The following is a 23,782-nucleotide window of genomic DNA, read 5'->3' on the forward strand; positions in this document are numbered from 1 at the left end:
CTGTCAAATATATTTAGAAAACAACGTATAAAGTATCCCATGGCTAGAGTCACAGTACACTTTATCACATTAAAGGTGTTAAAAGACTGAAAACATACTGCTTAGTATTTATTAATCCCATGTTTTTCAAACTTACTTGACAAGGCAATTCTTTCCCCCTTGTAATACCTGTTAATAGCCCATGGGAATGCATTCTGAGAAATATACTGGAAATGTTCATTATAATTTACTCTGAGATGAAATTTAGCCTTACATGAGCCCACCATGCAAGCTGTAGTTTTTTATTTGTTTTCTTTCTTTTTTTTTTTTTTTTTTACTGCCTATAGTTGCTTTTGCACAGTAGATAGTGGTTCACCTCTGGTCACTGGTGTCAGAGGCTAGGAATTGAATCCCGATTCTATCACTTCAGTTGTATGAATGGGAACAATTTAAACTGGGCCTAAATTTCCTCTTGGTAAGATGTGCTTGTTATGAAAATTAAATTAGTTGATAGACATAAAGTTCTTATTTGTATAGCACATAGTAAGCATTCAGTAAGTGTGGCTGATACTATTTCCCACTTTAAATAGCATAAAGCTACAAACGAGTAGGAGATCCAGTGGACTAAAAAATAAGTATCACTACTCCAAAGAGTAAATGGGATGCAATAAATGGATTCATCTCTTTTACAGAATAAAAATAAGAGATTCATTACTAAGGGAGCAAAATGACAAGGAAAAAGAAAATCTTATGCTGCTATTTTGTATTTTTATAACATTTCCCCACTGTGTCTATTTTCTTCTTTTTTTTAAAAAAAATGCCCTTTCTCCTGAAACTAATGATAAAAAAAAACCAAACCCTTAGAAATAATCAAGAACATTTGAGATTTCTTGGAGAGTGGAATGAAAAGAAAGTGGTAAGGAGGAAGAAGAGCCTGCAAACTCCACTGTGCTCCTTGGAGCAATGAGGCGTGGGGAAAATATGGGAGGTGGCAGCCAGAGGGAGCTCAGAGCTTAATTGAGTCTCAGGAGAAACCAAGACTGTGTGTGCATTAAGAAGAATGAATACAGAATGAGAGGATGGCAGTCTGTATCAATAGGGACTTTTCTTCTCCTTGCCTTCAATAGATTTTTTTTTGAAATTTTAATCCCAATGCTTCATTTTCAACTTAAAAAAATACGAAGATTTTTAAAACATGGAATTTTTGATAACAGAAGCTCACTTTGGAAAGATGAGATCATTTGTTCTGGAAAATGAGTGTCTAGGGGAAATAAACACAACAAAAGTCAGACAACTTAAGTAAAGCTTCAATCCCTGGGCTCAGCATAGGTAAAGAATCCACATAGAAACAACAGATGGGGAACTTGAGCAACCAGTCTTGGGCAAGAAGTTTCAAACAATACAAGATGTATAGAAAATTGGAGACCTTTGAAATATACCATATATTTGTCTATCATTTTCTGTATAGCCTAGAACACTGCCATGGTTGGAGAAAGTGTTAAAGGCATATATGAAAGATATGCCAACATATATCAATAAGTTCTCACTCCCATTTGAGGTAAACTACTAAACTCGTACCAGGCAGAGACAAGGGAAAGACTCTGCAGTTCTTGTGAATTTGCAGTTTGTTTTTGTGAATAACAACATGCCGAAGTAATCAAAATAAACGTACTTTATTCTTCAACTCCTCCATAAATTAAGGTTCTTTAAGCCTTCTTGGCCTTCTTCTCATGGTGACCTGAACCTTCTTTCCTATATTTTCTCAGTTATGTCTATAGTTTTAGTTATCCATCGTACACAAGTAGGATACGAATTTTCTCCCCAGTGTAGATCTTTTCTCTAGTTCCTGAATAATTTATTTAGCTACACTTACATGTCCAAAAAAGAACTCCTGACCTCCAATCCCAAATCCATTTAGTTTGTAAATTCCTCGGCTAGGAATTATTTATGGTAACTCTCTGTTCCTCATCACCCACATGAAATCCACCACTGAATCCTTTTATATGTCATTAAATCATCATCTGAAACATTAATTTCATGATTATATAGAATCTGATCTTTGTTCCAGAATTTATTTAGCCATCTTTGGGGTTTTTAAGTTTTTCTAATTTTCCATTACATGTGATATACTCTAACAGATTTGGTTGGTATAAGCCTCACCACGTTTTAAATGGAATTGAACGTTTTTATATATCATAAAACATATACAATGCCTTGAATAATATAAATCAATTCCTAAATTCTTCAGCCCTTCCCTGTTGATGATTTTAAAGCTCACAGAATACATATGTCATGTATGTAAAATTGGTCTCTGATAGTGGAAAATAATGATGTTAAATGCTTTGATTACTTTTGAAACTAATAGTGTTGAATTTCCTTAATTATCTATGCATTTGTAAATGTTTTCATCAGGATCTCAAGAATTGATACACAAGAGACACATGATGAATGTTGACCTTACAGAACTACTTACAGGCATTTCAGATTGCCCCTAGAGAGCCCAATTAAATGCTTCTTTTATTGAACGCATTAAAGGAGACACTTGCTTTGTGAAAATGATTTCTTGAAATGGAAAAGAGTATTTGAACATATGATATGGAGATGAGTAACTATTTACAGCTACGGTTTTTCTGAAAATGATTATAATAACTACTACTTACTGACTATAGGAACTGTATTAGGTGCACTCGGGTGTTTCGTCTTGATGATCCAATGCAACTGATGATTATTGTTATTGTTATTACTGTATTACAATAAGAAATTTGAGTCTCATGTTGTTCAAAACATTTTTCCAGGGCTACTACCAACACAGAGAACATGCTTTTAATAATAGATTCTCCATGCAATACATGTCCACCTTAATACCCACCACCAGGCTCACCCAACTGCCCACTTCTCTCCCCTCCAAAACCCTCAGTTTGTTTCTCAGAGTCTACCGTCTCTCATGGTTCACCTCCCCTGTGATTTCCCCCAACTCACTTCTCTTCCCCTTCTCCCAATGTCTTCTGTGTTATTCCTTATGTTTCCCAAGTAAGTGAAACCACATAATTGACTCTCTCTGCTTGACTAATTTCACTCAGCATAATCTCCTCCAGTCCCGGCCATGTTGATACAAAAGTTGGGTATTTATCCTTTCTGATGGAGGCATAATACTCTATTGTATATATGGACCATATCTTCTTTATCCATTCATCTGCTGAGGGACATCTTGGCACTTTCCACAGTTTGGAGACTGTGGCCATTGCTGCTATGAACATTGGGGTATATATGGCCCTTTTTTTTTCGCTACATCTGTATCCTTGGGGTAAATACCCAGTAGTGCAATTGCAGGGTCATATTTTTATAGCTCTATTTTGAATTTCTTAAGGAATCTCCACACTGTTTTCTAAAGTGGCTGCACCAACTTGCATTCCCACCAACAGTGTAAGAGAGTTCCCCTTTCTCTACATCCTCTCCAACACACGTTGTTTACTGTCTTGTTGATTTTGGCCATTCAAACTGGTGTAAGGTGGAATTGCAATGTGGTTTTGATTTGAATCTCCCTGATGGCTAATGATGATGAAAATTTTTTCATGTGTCTGTGAACTATTTGTATGTCTTCTTTGGAGAAGTGTCTGTTCATGTCTTCTGCCCATTTTTTGATATGATTATCTGTTTTGTGTGTGTTGAGCTTCAGGAGTTCTTTACAGATCTTAGGTATCAGCTCTTCTCCCACTCCGTGGGAGTCTTCTCCCACTCCATGAGTTGTGTCTTTGTTTTGTTGACTGTTTTCTTTGCTGTGCAGAAGCTTTTGATCTTGATGAAGTCCCAAAAGTTCATTTTCACTTTTGTTTCCTTTGCCTTTGGAAACATGTCTTGAAAGAAGTTGCTGTTACGATGTCGAAGCTGTTACTGCTTATGCTCTCCTGTAGGATTTTGATAGATTCCTGCCTCACATTGAGGTCTGTTATCCATTTCGAGTTTAGCTTTGTGTATTAACCTATTACTTTAAAATGTTACTTAGGATACTAGATATGGCTAAATTCACCACCTTTTGGAAATAGAGCACTTCAAAGATATAGATCACAAAAATTCTTTCATCTTTATTACCTATATCCTGTGTTTCAATCTACTTATTGATAATAATGTATTTCATTGGATTCTTATCATAATATAATTTATAATGATAAATGAATTTTATTGAGCAGTTTCTATATATATTGTCATCACAAGAAATCTGAGATAAGTTCTCCTGTTTACTATTTCTGTGACTTTTTACTTCTTGTGTGACATTGGACAAGTTACTTGAACTTAAAGTGCCTATATTTCTTTATCTAAGAAACCTACTTCAAAGAGCTAATGTAAAAATTAAATTAATTAAAGCATCTAAAATACTTAGCATACATAAAATCTTTAAAAAGGGAGGGGTGCCTGGTTGATTCAGTCCTTAAGCATCTGCCTTGGGCTCAGCTCATGATCCTACAGTCCTAGGATTGAGCCCCACATCAGGCTCCCTGCTCTGCAGGAAACCTGCTTCTCCCTCTCCCACTCCACCTGCTTATGTTCCCTTTCTTGCTGTGTGTCTCTCTGTCAAATAAATAAATAAAATATTTAAAAAGTAAGTAAAATAAAATACTTAGCATACATCCTTCTCCCCAAAACCAAAACTAAGAACAACTGCAACTCTCAAAGTTCTAGCTGTTATTCAAGGTTATGCTCAAACATTATTTCTCTCACAAGACTTCCAATTCCCAAGACAGGATTAGAGGACTGTCTTTTCATTGTACCCTGATAATATACTATGTTTATAGTATTATGGAAAGTGCACCAGAGCACCCTTAGCATAAGCTTTTATTCTCGAATGCTAAACATTAGAGGTCCCAGAGGAATATTTAACTTGAGAAAAGAGGGTGAAATGTCTTTTGGGGGGGTTAGCAGCAGGAAGATGTCTAAATTTTAGTCAGAGAGCTGTCAGCTGAAGTATAGCAAGTTTTGGAAATGGGATCAAATGGATGGTTATGGCGGATTAGCAGCCGCTATTTGGAGAATCTGGATTTGACTGAGAATTGAAGAGTTGTTTTTGAGAATTATCAGGCATTAATTGGGTAGTCTGGATTTATCTCGAGGGGTGAAGAAACACAGAGGTCAATGTCGAATGCAAGGGGTGATGGAGTGGAACAACTGTCAGGAATAACAACGTTCAAATGCTTCAGGAGAAATTCTCAAGTTTCATACTTTTACCATTTTTATGTTTTCTGTTGTTTGCTTATAAATTTTTTCTTGCAGGAAAATGTGAGCTTCTGCAAGAGAAGAATTGTTATTTTCATTTTTTTCCTTCAATTTATTGAATTAATAAATACACTCTTAGGTCCTATCTTCTGTATACACATAGTTTCAGAAATTTCAGGTAACCTGGGGGTCTCAGATAGAATGGCTTAGGTTATTCAACATGTTCAGTCCAACTTAGGGCAGGAAACCTCATTCTCAGGCCTCATATTCGGAAAAGATTTCACAAAGAACATTTTATGAAGTACTAGGTTTGTAGATTACATAGCAACAAAAGTTAACTAAAAAGAGGTAATTGTTAAAATATTTAAAAAATGATGGGCCACACAGAATTAAATGGATATTCTCTGTATAAGTTCTTATAGGGTATTTTCTTTGATTATGTATTACAGCTCCTCAAAAGGGAAATGTATTATGAAGAGTACCTAAATTCATTTTAAATGATATTCCTTCCTCCTTTTTCTTTTAATTCTACCTTTAGGTGCAGGTAGTTGACAAATACATTCTTTGGAAAATGTGGGTCTAGGATATTTCCTGAGACAAGTTTCCTTAACACACAGGTTTATCACATTAGTTCTGTACAAGATATCTTGATATCAGAACATAGAAGGTGGGGGGGGAGCTGGGTCTACAAAACCCTTTTCAAAAGCTCCGTTCCTTCATTCTCAGAGGCAAGCCAAGCTCTTATATCTGTTTCCTTACATATGGCAAAGCAACAAAGCAAATTATAGTCTGTTATTAGCTAACCAAATTTCTCCTTCTTAGTTCCAAATCTCACTTTTTCTCAATTAGCACAAGTCATCTTTCTTTTCAAAGATTTATTTATTTATTTATTTATTTATTTATTTATTTATTTGACAGAGATCACAAGTAGGCAGAGAGGCAGGCAGAGAGAGAGGGGGAAGCAGGCTCTGTGCTGAGCAGAGAGCCCGATGCGGGGCTCGATCCCAGGACCCTGAGACCATGACCTGAGCCGAAGGCAGAGGCTTGAACCCACTGAGCCACCCAGGTGCCCCTCATCTTTCTTTTCATAAATGCCATGAACAAAGCCCAGAATGATTACTTTTCTTGCCCAAAGGCAAGAAACGGAGTCAAAGACAGATGAAGATCCAGAATGCAGCATTTTGTGTCCCTAGGCTGCCCTACTCCCTGGGGCACCTTGCTGTCACATGTTTCTTTCATCACTCAGATTTGACTCCCATATAATTCTACAGAAACCCATTAGTTTTTGAATACCAAAGATCTCTATCACAGGCAAGTTACTTAAATCTTTGAAACATGGGGCACCTGGATAGCTTAGTCTGTTAAGTGTCTACCTTTGGCTCAGGTCATGATCCCAGAGTCCTGCTGCTCCCTCTGCTTGTGTGCTCTCTTGCTCTCTTTCTCAAATAGATTAAAAAAAAAAAAAAAAAGTCTTTGAGGGCATCAGGGAAATACAAATCAAAACCACAATGAGATATCACCTCACACCAGTCAGAAAGGCTAAGATTAACAAGTCAGGAAATGACAGATGCTGGCGAGGATGCGGAGAAAGGGGAACCCTCCTACACTGTTGGTGGGAATGCAAGCTGGTGCAACCACTCTGGAAAACAGCATGGAAGTTCCTCAAAATGTTGAAAATAGAACTACCCTATGACCCAGCAATTGCACTACTGGGTATTTACCCTAAAGATACAAACATAGTGATCCGAAGGGGCACGTGTACCCGAATGTTTATAGCAGCAATGTCTACAAGAGCCAAACTATGGAAAGAACCTAGATGTCCATCAACAGATGAATGGATAAAGAAGAGGTGGTATATATACACAATGGAATACTATGCAGCCATCAAAAGAAATGAAATCTTGCCATTTGCGACGACGTGGATGGAACTCGAGGGTATCATGCTTAGTGAAATAAGTCAATCGGAGAAAGACAACTATCATATGATCTCCCTGATATGAGGACATGGAGAAGCAACATGGGGGGTTAGGGGGATAGGAGAAGAATAAATGAAACAAGATGGGATTGGGAGGGAGACAAACCATAAGTGACTCTTAATCTCACAAAACAAACTGGGGGTTGCTGGGGGAAGGTGGGGTTGGGAGATGGGGAGGGGGTTATGGACATTGGGGAGAGTATGTGCTATCGTGAGTGCTGTGAAGTGTGTAAACCTGGTGATTCACAGACCTGTACCCCTGGGGATAAAAATACATTATATGTTTATAAAAAAAAAAAAAAAGAAAGGATGAATACCCAACTTTTGTAGCAACATGGACGGGACTGGAAGAGATTATGCTGAGTGAAATAAGTCAAGCAGAGAGTCAAGTATCATGGTTTCACTTATTTGTGGAGCATAACAAATGACATGGAAGACATTGGGAGATGGAGAGAAGGAAGTTGAGGGAAATTGGAAGGGGAGGCGAACCATAAGAGACTATGGACTCTGAAAAACAACCTGAGGGTTTTGAAGGGGCGGGGCGGGAGAGGTTGGGGGAACCAGGTGGTGGGTAATAGGGAGGGCACGTATTGCATGGAGCACTGGGTGTTGTGCAAAAACAATGAATACTGTTATGCTGAAAAAATAAATAAATAAATTTAAAAAAAAATAAATAATTAAAAAGATTAAAAAAAAGTCTTTGAAATGCAACCACCCTTCTTCTAGGTCTTCTTCAGCCACTCTTTTCTGCAAAATGTATTGTCTCATTAATTCTATTTAAATCAGAAAGTCATTTCTGGAGGGAGAACGTCACCAAAACCAGATGTATAAAACTTAATAAGCCTTTCTCTCCTCACGGATCTTTCTCTATGGATTCATGAGAGATGAGCAAATGAACAACACCTGACTTCAGTTATAGTTAATTTTCTTTTTCCTGATGAAGGAAAAGCAGGCACTGAATGAAGGTACAGGAAGCCTGCATTCAAGTGTTTCTTTAGTATAGCAATTACTCTTTAATTACATATTGATAAGTGAATGCATTCACTTTGTAAACAAATCAATAATCCAGATAAGGTGACCAACCTCACTGAAGGCCCTTCCCTATACTTGCTATTGTTAGTGACTTGTGGTGTGTACATTCTTACAGACCTATTTCTACATGTTTCCTTTCACAATGCATGTGCTAGCCCAAAACACAAAATATTGTTCTGTATGTTTTTACTGTAAATAAATTGCACTTCAATTTTCCATTTTTTTTGAGCAGAGTGTGTGAGATCTTTCTAAATCAGTACATTTGGACTCATTATTTAATTTTAACTACAACATAGGAGTTTCTGAAGTTTCTATTTGTGTTTTTTCTAGATTTCAGGTCCTCTAACAAAATTATCCATCTTGTCCCCTGTGTCTTGGACATGTTACACACGGTTTTATTACTTTTTGTCTAGTAAATGTAATATAAGACTTTCCTGTAGAAGGTCATTGCTACCATCTCTTATTTTTTCTTTTTGTTAGTAATTTAAACTTGACTCATAGGGTGGCTATAAACTTTTTACTGAATGTCAATTTTTGTATGTAAAAAAGGTAGAAAAACCCGTGGCTCTGAATAATCACAAGGTTCTCCAGAGGAATCTGTAGCCTATTCCGATCAGGAAGGGAACTTCCTTGGAGCTCTGCTTCAGTTGTGAGGGCTCATCCCTTCTGAAGCATCATCACTCCTGGTACGTAATTGGTCACATCCGAAAGTCCGGCACATTTGCCATGTCCCTTCCACCATGGCAGGATCTGAAATTGATTTCTTTCTTCCTGACCTTGGAGACTAATGAAAGCTCTGTTTAGCTTTCTGGACTCCGTGCTGCTTTGACAAGTGTCTCAGGTGGAAAAATGTTTGGCTCACATCTCTTCATGTCCCTTTTTTCCTGTATCTTCATTCCTCAAGTCTTCACTGTTTTGGTACATCTGCTGCCTTCAAGCTTACAGTTTTAAATATTTTTCCTAGCTTTTTAAGAGTCTGTCTTCTATAAATTAGTCCTCCACAGTCAGAAATCGAAGTACCTTCAAACGGCTCTTAAATACTTAAAAGATGTCCCCCTATCACTTGTAAATAAAATAGAAAATAATATCACAATAATGTAATACTGGCAAAAATAAAAAAAATTGACAATATTCAAGGTTGAATAAGAAGTCACATTCACGGTCTTATTTTAGGACTATAAATTGTATATTATTTTTATAAGCAATTTAGTAAAATCTGTCAAACTTTCAAAAACACATTTTGATCTACTATTTTCTCTTCCAAAAACATATCTTAACTATATACTCACAAAAATGTGCTATGTTATAAGTCTGAAGATGAACCTCAACATTGTTTATAGTAACACATTTCTTCAAACTACCTGAGTATCCATTACTAGTGGATTGACTTAATGAAGTTTTGTGAACTCAGACAGAAGAATACTATGTAGCTATTAAAAAATGTGAGACAGAAGTACCTAGGTAAAATTATGAATAAAAAGAAAAATCCTTAAAATATATCACAACCTTCACATGTATTAAGAAGAGAGAATTTCAAAGAAGTGTATTAAGGATGCCAGTGTTTGCAGTTAAAATGGTGTCTTACCAAGTGTACTTGTAAGTGTGTAACTATAACAGTGCTTGCCTCAAGGACATGGTAAAGGGGATAGAAAATCTGGAATTAGAGATAAAAAGTCGTCTTTTTACTGAGCTATTTACCTTCACATCCTATTCTCAGTATTTGCTAACTACTTTACTATTCAAGTTTATTCTATTAAACTAGGATAACTTGTTCCAGGTAGTGAAGCAGATGCAACCCAATCACTGTATCCATAGAACTGACCAAGAAATTAGTTATTGATCTCTCACTTTCCTGATTACTTTGAGTTCAGTGTTACAACTGTTTGTGTGATAATAGGAAAGATGCATGGTCTACAGATTCATCTCAATCTGGGCCTTCTGTAACTAAATGATGATGAGCAACATATGACTAATGATCAACACTGAATAAGTGTATTCTCTCATTAAGAGATTTATTGAAGTATCTCCTAACTTTCGAACATACAATATTTAATATTTTAATTTCATGGTAATAGGTGAGTGTGACCAGACATTTACTTTGATTTGTTCAAGAAAGTTCCTACAAATCTCCACAGAAATTGTTCATGAGGATGAATTTATCCTTCTTTGTCTCTCAAGAACAAGTTTTTGTGCCATTCTTTGATGGAATTTTCACTGTTAATATGCTAGCCCTTGGCTACATGGAGAATACGAAGTTCAAAAAGCTTTCAAATGTATTTTAGCCATCTTCAGAAGTACACTGAAGTACAATGTAATTTACAGTCCCAAAGTAGGACAGTGTACTAGTTTATATTTTTTAATCTAAAATCAGAATCAGTTGGTTTAATTAGGATTTTGGATCAAGAACTCAGATCAGAATTTTGATACAGAAACAGATATTTTCAAGGCTAATATTTAAGATTTAAAACATCCTAAGTTCTTTTGTATGGCAAAATTATTTCGTCAAGCATCTGAAAAAGGTCTAACTACTTTGCCTATGACTGAGTTACACTCTAATAGCCAGTTCTGATAAAACTTTAGAGCAGTGTGATGGATAATGTGAGAGCGAATGAAAAGATTCAAGGAAAATAGATCTGCACTTCCTCATGCTTCATGTCTGTACAGACAATTTAAACATTATGAAACATAATGGGCAGTATCTTTAGAGTTTAAAGAAGAGATAAGATTTTGTCTTTTGGATCTTGAATTATTTACCACAGTTATTATGAAACTAGCCCTGAAAGCATTAAGAGGGCTTAGCTCACCCTCTCTACAGATACAAGAGGAAAATTCAGTGTCCTATAACGGTGAAAATTTATGGGCTCCCTTGTCCCTTCCAACAGAGAAGAAGGTAGTCCCTGAATAATATAACCAGTTATTTTCTGCTTCCAAATGCTTATTCTGTGGGTGGGGGAGATGGGTGAACCAGCTGGTGGACATTAAGGAGTTCACTTGTCATGATAAACACAGGGTGACATACAGCATTGCTGAATCACTATATTGTACATATGGAACTAATATAACATGGTATGTTACATATACTAGAATTAAATTAAAGGAAAAAAATAAAATGCTGATCCTAAAATAGGTAAGTGGAAGGAAGCAGAGACAAAGGTACATATCAGCCATCACAGGGAATAAGGTATTTTAAAGCCTAAAAACCATAAACCTGGAAATTAAAGTTCTTTTAGAAGTCAATCATGTAATTCATACCTCACTTTGACACACAGGTTTATTTTATTCCTGATTTAATTTGTTCTTCTTTTGAATTTTCCCTATTATAAGAAATATGAGCTATGCACAAAGAAATCATTATGCTCTAACAGATTAGTTTTGCATAAACCTTATCATGTTTTAAATGAATTGAATGTTTTTAACATAATATCTGTTTTAGGTATTGCACACCAGACTGACTTAAAGCATTGTGGCTTTGATGAAATTTGCCCATAGTCAAAATACCAAGATCAATATTTCATTAATATTCCACATGTCAACCAACTAATTTTGTCTTTATTTCCATACTTACTAGGTATGATCTGTTTTTCTCTTTGTTTCAGCAAAATATGCCATCTTTTTGTAGTAATTTATATTGATATAAAAAATACTCTCCTATTTGATTTGGAACCAAGTCAATGTGAGGATAATTAAAACGACAAGTTCATACAAAGCATGCTACCTAGTGTAATAGTAGATAATTGTCTATGTTGAGGCCATTTAATTTGGGATAGATGAAAAGAAAAGTTTCATCCCATCACTCTGTTAAGTAACTGAAGTCAGTAAAATTCATTTCTAAAATCAGAACAACAAAAAATTGAGAAAGACTAATGTGCTTATTGTGAAAAGATAGATCTTTCCTGGAAAAGAAAGATCATTGAATCATCTTATATTTTAAAGATACAGAAAATAAATGTAATTTGTTACAAGAAACATTTTCTTTTTGAGAAAAATTAAGCTACACGAGAGTAGAGATTTTGTCTGTTTTGTTTACTGCTAATAAAGAGAGCGGTATATATTTTATATACAATTTTCCTGTTTACTAGCACAGGGTCTGACATGTCAAAACTCCTTAATATACATTTGTTGAATAAATTTTAAAAAATAAGGCAGTATCAGAGATTTTTACCATAAAGAACTTAATCATGGGACTAATTAGTCTTAAATTCTTACCTTATGAAGAAATTATAATCACTTACTAATATTCAGTACTTAGTCCAAGCTTCTGCTTGTAATGATATAGTGGGTTGAGTAGTGTCTACCTTAACTTCATGTCCCCTAGAGCCTCACAACGTGAACTTTTTAAAAAAAATTGGGTATCCTTGCAAATGTAATTATGAATCTTGATATGGTATCATCCTGGATATAGGCTGGGCCTTAAATCCAATAAGTGGTATCTTAAAAAGAAGAAGAAAGGACATAGTGATACACAAAAGGAAAAGCCATGTGAAGATGCAGGCAGAGATCATAGTTATGGTGCTGAAAACCAAGGAACACCAGGACTACAGAAAGCTGGAAAAGACAAGGAAGCGTTTTCCCCTGTTGGGGATCCTGTGTGGCTCAGTCAGTTAAGTGTCTGACTTCAGCTAAGGTCATGATTTTGGGGTCCTAGGATTGAGCTCCCAGCAGTCGAGTGAAACATTGGGCTCCACACTCAGCAGAGAGTCTGATTGTCCCTCTCATTCTGCCCCTTACCCTCCCCCTGCTCCTGTTCTGTGTCTCTCTTTCAAATAAATAAAATCTTTAAAAAAATTAATAAATGAAAATGGCGGCCTCCTAGTCTCCAGCAACATCTTCCTAGGAACAACGGCAAAGGCAAGGGAAGCAAGGGCAAAAATGAACTATTGGGATTTCATCAAGATCAAAAGCTTTTGCACAGCAAAGGAAACAGTTAACAAAACCAAAAGACAACTGACAGAATGGGAGAAGATATTTGCAAATGACATATCAGATAAAGGGCTAGTATCCAAAATTTATAAGGAACTTAGCAAACTCAACACCCAAAGAACAAACAATCCAATCAAGAAATGGGCAGAGGACATGAACAGACATTTCTGCAAAGAAGACATCCATATGGCCAACAGACATATGAAAAAGTGCTCCACGTCACTCGGCATCAGGGAAATACAAATCAAAACCACAATGAGATATCACCTCACACCAGTCAGAAAGGCTAAAATTAACAAGTCAGGAAATGACAGATGCTGGCGAGGATGCGGAGAAAGGGGAACTCTCCTCCACTGTTGGTGGGAATGCAAGCTGGTGCAACCACTCTGGAAAACAGCATGGAGGTTCCTCAAAATGTTGAAAATAGAACTACCCTATGACCCAGCAATTGCACTACTGGGTATTTACCCTAAAGATATAAACATAGTGATCTGAAGGGGCACGTGTACCCGAATGTTTATTGCAGCAATGTCTACAAGAGCCAAATTATGGAAAGAACCTAGAAGTCCATCAACAGATGAATGGATAAAGAAGAGGTGGTATATATACACAATGGAATACTATGCAGCCATCAAAAGAAATGAAATCTTGCCATTTGCGACGATGTGGATGGAACTAGAGGGTATCATGCTTAGTGAAATAAGTCAATCGGAGAAAGACAACTATCATATGATCTCCCTGATATGAGGACATGGAGAAGCAACATGGGGGGGTAGGGGGATAGGAGAAGAATAAATGAAACAAGATGGGATTGGGAGGGAGACAAACCATAAATGACTCTTAATCTCACAAAACAAACTGAGGGTTGCTGGGGGGAGGTGGGGTTGGGAGAGGGGGAGGGGGTTATGGACATTGGGGAGGGTATGTGCTATCGTGAGTGCTGTGAAGTGTGTAAACCTGCGATTCACAGACCTGTACCCCTGGGGATAAAAATACATTATATGTTTATAAAAAAAAAAAAAAAATTGGAAGGGGAGGCGAACCATAAGAGACTATGGACTCTGAAAAACAACCTGAGGGTTTTGAAGGGTCAGGGGTGGGAGGTTGGGGGAACAGGTGGTGGGTAATGGGGAGGGCATGTTTTGCGTGGAACACTAGGTGTTGTGCAAAAACAATGAATACTGTTACGCTGAAAAAATAAAAAAAATAAATAAAAGTAATAACAATAAGTAATAAAAACTGCAAGAGGAACATGAACAAGCTGATACCTCTACTTTGGATTTCTGCTCTCTAGCACTATGAGAGGAAAAAAAAAATCCTGTTTTTTTTTTTGTTGTTGTTGTTGTTGTTTGTTTTTAAGTCACCAAGTTTGTGGTAACTTCTTACAAAAACTTTAGGAAACTAATACAAATATAGAAAGGTGGAAAGTACCTTATTCTCATCCTTACAGTAAAAATAAAGTCTGATAACCTAAAAAATTACAGCTTTTATTAAATCCATCAAACCATCAAGACTTAAGGCATCCAAAGAGTCCGAAAATCCAAGCAAAGATACCAAAGAGACAAGAAGCAACCACTTGATTTCTTGGGGCAAACAATAAGCAGGCATCATAGGAATTGGTAAAGCAATTCTGCTCATTTATGTAAAGTGTTTCTAAAGCCTGACACTGGCTACTGTGAGAAAATGGAATGGATGGGCACTGTACCCACAACAGGAATTCACACTGATTTTCAGACTCTTACCCAGCGAACTAAGGCAATGGTTGTGGGAAAGATCTGGGGTACAGCAGGGGGCCAGGAAAATCCTCTTATGTGGTTTGGTTGTGGGAGACATGAGCCACAACCACAGTGGGAGAGAGGAGCGCCTCGCCTGGATCTTCCTCCATCATCCCTACTTAAAGTCCTCAAAGGATGGGGAAAATAGCAAATCAGTCAACATTAGGGCAAAGGCCAAGAAAAAACTGCATTTCAGAAAAGGAAGGGAAAGCAAGGTGTTCTGGATCTAGAACTCCTACTTCTGAGCAAGGGACAAGGTACAGAAGAAGCCCAGCCCGTGGATACTGGATCACAGCACACCAAAAACGGGTGATAAACCAGAAAAACAATGACTCTGCCATTCCTCTGCACCACCACAAATATCAGGCCAGCTAGTGTTCAGTAACAAGGGCAGTTTTCTACCGGATGGGTCAGCAGCATGCGGAAAACAGCTCTCTAAGGATCAGGCACAAAAGGAAAGACCTTGTGTGGAGGGTGGACAAGATACTGTGAAAAACTCTCTTACAAACCAGGCCCCATGCTAAGCTCAAAGTCGCCTTAGAGGAATACAGGCCTGTGGAAGAATTGGTAATAATCATAGAAACAACAAATTTCCAAGTCAGCTCAACTCATTATTCCTGATGGAGTGAACCAACCACACTAAAGACCTACCGTAAAAGAAGTGTGCCCCAGAAATAATTACAATTTGCCACAGTCTCCACTTCTCCACAGAAGACTTTAGCTTTTGACAAAGAAATTGAGACACCCAATCAGCAAGCAAAAGTAATACATTCATGAGAAACAAATCAAGTGACAGCATCAGTCTCAGATATGATCTAGAAGTTGGAATTATCAGATAAGGAATAAAAAATAGCTGTGATTAATATGCTAGATATTTTAGTGTAAAAAGTGAATAACATACATGGGTAATTTCAGCAGAGAGATACAGAAATGATAAGAAACAGTAACAGAAATAATAGAAATAAATAGCATAATAAAGACAAGAATGCCTTCAACAAGTTCATCAACAGACATAGAACAAAAAAGGATTGACCATGAAAAAAAAAAAAAGACTTCATCAAAGATTCTGTTAAAAGAATTAAAGACAATCTAAAGATTGGGAACAAATGCTTACAAATAATTTAAGGGTAAAAGAATCTAGAATATAACTTGTTCTCAAATTTCACTAATAATAATAATAATAATAATAAAAACCTAAATAAAATGGGTAAAGACTTAAGGAGACCCTTCACCAAAAAAAGATTTTAAAATGTGACCTGAAAGGATGCTTAACGTCATTAGTCATTCAAGAAATATAACTGAATTGGTGCGCCTGGGTGGCTCAGTGGGTTAAGCCTCAGCCTTCAGCTTGGGTCGTGGTCTTGGAGTCCTGGGATCAAGCCCCGCATGGGGCTCTCTGCTCAGTGGGGAGCCTGCTTCCCTCTCTCTCTCTGTCTACTTGTGATCTTGCTCTGTCAAATAAATAAGATCTTAAAAAAAAAAAAAAGAAATACAACTGAAAACCCAATGAGATACCACCACACAATTATTAGAATGGCTGAAATTAAAAAGTGAAAATATAAGAGCTGAAAAATACACAGAACAGCTAGAATTCTTAGACTGCTGCTCACTATGTAGAATGGTACAGTCACATTGAACAGTATGGCAGTTTCTTATCAAGTTAAGCATACACTTACCCTATATTTCCCAGAAATCCCACTTGTAGAAAATTGCCCGAGTAAAATGTAAACTTATGTTCACCCAAAACCCTATCTCTGATCATATATGGCAGCTTATTCATAATTACCCCAACGAAGAAACAATCCCTTGTCTTATGATTATGGAACAACAACAACAACAACAACAACAAAACAAAAAAACTCTGAGATTTCTGCTCAAGGAATACTACTCAGTAATCATACAGATAGAATTAATTACTGATACACTTAATAGGAATGAATTTGAAATACATAATGCTAATGAAATAATGAAATAAGCCAAAATTCTGCATGAGTGACATTCTGCCCTTCTCCCTCATTTCATTCAAGTCTGTCCTTGAATATCGTATCATCAGCAAGAACTTAAATCACACAGCCTACAAGAGCTCCCTACATCCCATCATTCTACGCTGCTTACTTTATTTTATTTTCCACATAGCACTTATATAAATCAAGTATTTACTCATTTACTGTATATATACCTCAATGGAATATAAATGCATGAAGAGAGGAACATTTTTATCCTCATTTGCCTAGAATATAGTAGGTGCTCCATAAAGGCTATTGAATGAATGAATGGTTGGTCCTGAAACAGAGGAGATGATTGACAAGCAGTTAATTACATCAGCAATAGCTCCCCTGAGTGATGGAATCCTTGGATCTAAATATAACTGTAAAGACAGTGGTCAGCTCTGAACAAATACACTGCAAATCACAGACAAGCTAGGGTAAACCTGCCACTTGAACATATTCCATTATTAATGAAAGAGTCACACAAACTGGAGGAGACTGAGGAATATGTATGTTATACATCTAAGCCTCCGGCGAGGTTTCACAGTTATCCTGGAAAAATGTTTCCTGCTTACCATGTGATTATTACTCTATCTTTGCTTCTGTAAAGGTGAAAACACTTTAACTCTGAACTCTATCACAAACACATTTATACTTTTATACATATACACTTTACAAATATCCATTTATAAAAGTTTATAAAAATTATCATAATTCTTAGTTTATTATATTTTTGGTATCTGTGTGTCTCTGGACGTGCTTCCTATAACAGTAAAAACAGGCGGAACTCTACAAATCATTTTATCTTTGCCCAAGACTTCCATTCACAGAAGACTAGAAAATATTAGTCCAGGAGAATCTACATTAGAAAATTATACATGTTTATGCATAGATTACTACACACCAAATAGGGAAGAGTTGCCTCAATATATCTTAAAGGATGTTTTGCATGTTACCTGCATGCATCTAACATGTTTTATGAAATGTTCATTTCTGGTTCCCTATCCATATATAGTCATTTGAAGCTCAGAATTTACAGGATCTCTGATTTTAATAAACTGCGAAATGAAGATATGTTGTTGTGGAATAGAGATACTGTTTTTTGATTTGCTACATATTATTAGAGAAACATCAAAGAACCCATTAAAAGGGCCTTCATAAGAAAGGCAGTGGCATGATGGGACAACAATAGATTAAAATGGATAAAAGCAATCAGTAGGTAACTAAAATAAGAACAATTAGTCAACATAATTAACAATGGTCTAAAGATTCCATTAGATTGAATTGTATAAAAAGAAATCATCCTAGTCAGATGAAAATATATCAATTCCCTTTGAGACTATCTGGATTAAAACAAATTTTACTTCATCTGATAACGTCTAATTTTAGTAATTAATGAATCTGACTCTAGGGAATGTTTCCTTCTATCTAACTTAAATAGAGTAAGCTAATGAGTAATTAGTCCATTTAAATGCCTTGTAAGGTATAATCCCTAAGTTCCTTCTAGATTCTCTTTGTTCTCCTTGCATCACTAATTGTTTTATTTTAAGCTATTTTTAATTTTGTGGCACATTTCCCAGTTAAAGACAGATAGGTAAATACGAGTAAATAATTCACTTAATATTATGGGTCTGGGCAATAGAAGAACAGCCTTTTATCTCTTTGGAAGACAATACTTCCTTCTTCGGTTTTCTAATAAAAAATCATAATGCTAGTTTATTTAAAAGATAATTTCCCATTTATTTTAGGTCAGAATTTTATTTTCTGAATGACTTCCATGGAAAGTCTGACTCAGTTCTTCATTTATGGGCATTTGTAAAGCTCTCTCTGCTTCTGTAGCAGGCCCGACCCCTCCCCTCCCGTCCCCCAACTGTTGCAGAAATGTACACAGTGAATAAATGCTCCCCTCTATTCTCTTCAACCCCTTGCTGACTACCGATTCTTCCAGCGACATAATTTGCAGGATTCAGTACAAAGTGAAAACGAGAGCTCCTTGTTAAAAATGGGAGTGGGGAGCAGGTATACTAAAGTACTAAGACATAAAGATCTTTTTCTTCCTTTCGGTCTCTCAACTTCTGATGATTTGCTATTTAACGTTGTTTTAAGCAAGAAAAACTAAAAATTTAAATGATCATGAATTTTTCCATGGAATGCTAGGCTTGAATGTATATAGAGTATTTAAGTTAGGCACGGAGTTACCCAGATTATCCAAACTGTATTTCACAGCTTGTTTTCAAACAAGCTCCTTATGCTCTAACAGATCAGAGCTGACAAGTACAGCAAATCCCTTAGGCATGGGGCTTGTCTAGGAAAGACTCCCTTGGCATGGGTACACCCTGCAGACATGGAGATACTCGGCAGGTATGAGGATATTCACTGGACAGGTGAGTACAGACCGTCCCAGTTGTGTAGGTGTCCTGTCCCAGCATTCAGGCCTCCTCGTTGCTCAGTATAGTCAGCTGCCAGACTCCCCTTCTCTCCAGCCTCAGGACCCCCGTGCTTCAGAACAGGCATCTCCCCTTCCTGTGGGCCTGCCCATGTACTATGATGGGACTGCCTTTAGACCTTCATGCCTGGAGGCACTATATACTGCAATTAAGAATGGGCAAGAGAGTTGCCTCCACCAGGCCTGGCAGCCCACCTGCTGACCCTGCCGCTGCCAGACTTCCCCAGAGATGCGCCAGAGTGCACAGCCTGACCCCAGTACTCCTGCAGGTGGAGGCTGACAGAAGAATGATAGCCTCCTCTCCTTTCAGACCCTACCTGGTTACTTGCCCCAATGTAGGGCCAAGAGAAATGCCAGGAGGTGAGACATTTGGTAGTCAATTTCCAGGTGGTGAGGAGCCAGCAGGAGGGAGGACCAGTCTCCAAACCTGTGTCAGTAGAGCAGAGTTCACCTACAAATCACATTTGATGATAGAATTGTTAATAATTTCAAGACAGGAATAACCGGGTCAAGTACTTCTGAGCCTGGGGCCTCCTGTAAGGGCACCGGTCTTCTCATGCCCATGAAACAGGTCCTCTTGGTATTTAACTGTCTTCAGATGTTTCTGGTGCATAACAAAGTTTTCGGTATCACTCCCCAGATCCACCGTCCCTGTTATCACTTCCCAAAAGCCAAATGTCAAAAATTTGTTGACACCTTTTTCATTTCCTCAAACTATACCATTTTTGCTCCAATCCAGTATGGTTTAAAGGCTCTCTTTAGGCCAATAATAATCAAAATACCCCTAAATCCATGAAAATTTTTCAAACAAGTTATAGTACTTTTCAACAGCTTTGAGGATTGTTGACTTCTTTAGTAGCCTCTGTTCTTATTTCCATGACAACACATATCTAGGTCTCTTCCTCCCAGTCTGAGTTCTTACCAATAGTCTCTTGTTACCCAGATCTCTATGCCCCAACTTTTAAAAGCTCAGTTTCCTAAAGAGTTTGTATTATGCCCTAATATAAGAGTATTATTCCCTAATATGTTTTTTGTGCATTTCCTCTTTCAAAGCAATTTTCATTCTTGGGCATGTTTTTGATAGCTACCGAATTTATATCTTTATTCCCTATCTCTCCAGAGCACTTCAGTGTGGTCAACATCTCTACTTGCTTGTTTGAAAGACAACTCATTGTTAAATAGAATTTAAGAACTCCCCAGGGCCGCCTTCGATGTTCTCTTAGTGAATTACAGCACCATCCATTAACTTGCTAAAACGAGAAATCTCCCAGTCCTACCACATATCTCCACCTTATTCTTGTGCCTCGTCCAGTTCTGTGACAAATTCTCACACTTAACTCCCAAACACCTCCCTAAATCTTTAACTACTCTCCTGCAATCCATTTTCAACACCATCCCTCTAGTCGAAACTACACTAATTTGTCACCTGAATGACTGCAATGGTTCCTAACTGTTGCCTACTCTTTGTTGTTCAACATTACCATCAACATGACCCTCATAAAATATAAAATTTGTCATATTTGCTCTTTGCCTAAAACCCTTGATTGACTTCCTACTGATTTCAATAACATATGAGAAACTAACATACTTTAATGCTATTTGTGGTAAGAATAATAGCCACCAAGATGTTCTTGTCCTAATCTCTGGAACTTGTGAATATGTTACCTTAACATGGCAAAAGGGATTTTACAGATGTGATTAACTTAAAGATCTTCAAATAGAAAGATTATCCTGAATTATCCAGGTAGGGTTAATGTAATCACAGGGTTCTTAAGAGTCAGAGAAGGGGATGTGACAATCAAAGTAGAGAATTAGAGGATATAATATGAGAAAGACTCTACTAGCCTTTGCTGGCTTTACAAGGGATAAAGGGGGTTATGGGCCAAGGAGTGAGCTTGACCTCTAAAAGTTGTAAAAGGCAAGAAAATGCATTATCCCACAGAGCCTCCAGAAGGAGCACACCACACTGAAAGGTTTATTTTGGGCAAGTGAGACCCCATCCGAAAATGTAACGTAACAAATTCGTCAAGTTTTAAGCTACTAAGTGTCTTACAAGTTTTTATATCAGCAATAGAAAACTAATACATTTTTGTAGAAAGCAGTATACTGTATAAACAGTTTAATTAGGTCTTTATATTTTGATAGAGATTGCCTTTCTTTTTTTACATGCAATTAAATCAGTCTATAATATAGATTTGTTATATGAAATAAAAATCTTGATTTGTTCCCCTTCAAGCTGTTTTTTAAAAGGGACTTCTTAAAGTTCTGTTGCCCTGTAAACTTTGACTAATTCCTAGTCAAATAGTTTTTTTTTTTTCCTTAGAGAAATAGTGTCCAATTGATCAAAGGCATAAGATATTGGTCCATTTTGCTATCAAATTATGGTGCAATGAACCCATTACTTCCATGTCTAGCTATCATACAATCAGGTTAGCTTGAACAGAGTTACATAGCCTACAGAAAAGAGCAGATGGAAAATGCTAGTGCAGATAGCATAAGAACCCTTAATAATGTAACTTTTAAAATGTAATCACTGCCAATTACTTTTCTATGACTGGCATTTTGAACATAACACCAATATAACACTGTTAACCCACTTAGAGTAAACTTAATTGGTCTGTGGAATGACAGCTTGCTTATTTTCTACATTTGTAAAGCATCTGGGTCTTATTTGAAAAGGTAGTTAATGTCTGTAACCAGTGTAATCTCATTAATTGCTCAATTTAGTTCTTATGGAAATACACACACACACACACACAATATACACATAAGAGCTAAATTATGTGACATCCTAGCATTTTTTAATTCTTTCCCAATGCACAGCTAAGACTAAACATCGTCCCTGTAGCAGGACTGAACAATATGAAAGAGATTAGAAACCTTATTCTAATGACTTATCAAGTATCCCAAACTTTTAGAGACAGCTAATTCAGGCAGTTTAAATTCTAAAGATGTTTTTGTGTTTTATGCTGCAGTATAATTTTTATAATTACTTTATATTCTTTGTTTTTAAAAATGTTAAATATTTGGTTTCTATTGATAATGAGTTCCCAGGTATCATTCAATTTTAGGACGTGAATCAATATAGACTTTGTAATACACATCCTCTTTGTTATATATTGAATTTAAAAACATACCAGTAAACACAGTCTCTTAACAATTTTTACTTCTTTAGTGGAGACAAACAGAATGATTTGTGGATGTTGATTTGTGACTTTTAGATCTCTTTTGCTCACCATTGGAAAATATGGACACCTTTCATTGTTGCATCTAAATATATTACCTGGTACCATTGCCTTCATTTCTCTGCTCAGACTTGAAAAAACATATGTTGAGGGATAGAAATTACTTTAATTAATGTAACATTGCCATTATTATCCTTGTCTTTTATCTTCACATACATTTGTTTGTTTATTTGAGAAGAGAACATGAGTTTAATAGAGTCCTAGGAGATATCACAATGATCTCACTTGTGTGTTAATAAATTTAATCTGACTTCCAAGACAGTGTACATTCACATACATTTATTAATTCAACAGTTATGGTGCACCACTTGAAAAAATGGGCAAGAAAGCATTGGAAATAAAACCACAAGTGAAAAAAAATAGGAACACTCATAGGGCCTTATAAGGATAGGAGAAAGAGGATTTAACATTTAAGCAAATGAATAAAATAATTACAGATTATAAAATATTTAATGAAGAAATAATCAGATGAGGCATTAGAGAATGAAGGAAGCAGAAGCCTGATCACTATTTCAGACAGATTTGGCAGAGAAGGCCTACCTGACACCTGAGGCTCAGATAATGATAAATAAGCAGCTGGGTAAGGAGTGTGTAGAAGAGCAGTCCACCCCAAAACAATAAGGTCTAGGTTTGCTTAAGGAAGAAATGAAATTGGCAGGTCTACGGATGAGAAAGGAATTCAATATGGTGATGTGATTCAGCAAAAGGAAGAGTGTAAAAAAATCAGATAACAGAATCATAATTTACTTCTTGGCTATGATACAAATTTTGAATTTTCATTAATTGATACATTTTCTATAAAAATGAGGTGATCTATGTTTTTCAATAATTATGGTTTAAAATCATTCTATTTTAGATGATTTTGGTAGATGGAGAATGGTTGGGGTGGGGAAGTAAAAGCAGATCAGTCATTTAAAAGTTTTTTACATGTGTTAAAGTAAAGATAGTCATGGGTGAACAAGGTTAGTGGTATTGTGAAAAGAAGTAGAGAAGTTATATATTTTGAAAGAAGAATTCATGAAGTTTACTGGCAAAGTACTAGAAAAAGGAGAAAAATAAATGTTTTCATTTGGCATTTGAAACACAGGGCTGAATTGAGATCATCTCAAGAAAGAGCATAATGAGAAAAGAGAAAAAAAAAATCTTCCATGTTTCAATATTTAGAGTCAAAATAAAGGATGAAGAACCAGCAAGAGAGGCCAAGAAATGTCTGT

Source organism: Meles meles, chromosome 17 (assembly GCF_922984935.1).
Source record: "Meles meles chromosome 17, mMelMel3.1 paternal haplotype, whole genome shotgun sequence".
NCBI classification, from domain to species: Eukaryota; Metazoa; Chordata; class Mammalia; order Carnivora; family Mustelidae; genus Meles; species Meles meles.